Source organism: Eurypyga helias, unplaced genomic scaffold, assembly GCF_000690775.1.
Source record: "Eurypyga helias isolate BGI_N326 unplaced genomic scaffold, ASM69077v1 scaffold20373, whole genome shotgun sequence".
Lineage (NCBI taxonomy): Eukaryota > Metazoa > Chordata > Aves > Eurypygiformes > Eurypygidae > Eurypyga > Eurypyga helias.
The window spans coordinates 1-339 of NW_010239544.1; positions in this window are offsets into that span (position 1 = coordinate 1).

Here is a 339-nt window from a genome sequence, read left to right on the forward strand (position 1 = left end):
AAGACACGTTTCTGGAAAAGGAACAAGACACTGCTTCATTAGTACTATCCCCACATCTACTGGCTTCGTTACAGCAAACCACAAGTCTTTCTTCCATGATAATTATCCAGCAAAGGGGAGTCCGAAAATAGCATTTCCTCCTCAGCCACTGTCCGAAGGGTGCAAGAGCCAAGCAGCCGGACTCGGCAGCAGCCGGATATTGTGCTGCCACGAGCCCTGCCTGCGGTGTTGGGGCGAGTGGTGTACTCATGGTGTCAGTGGAGAATGACGACGGCGCTGGCTCGGGGACGTGAAGACCCAGGATGCGAGGGGAAGGGGAGAACACAACAGTACCGGTCA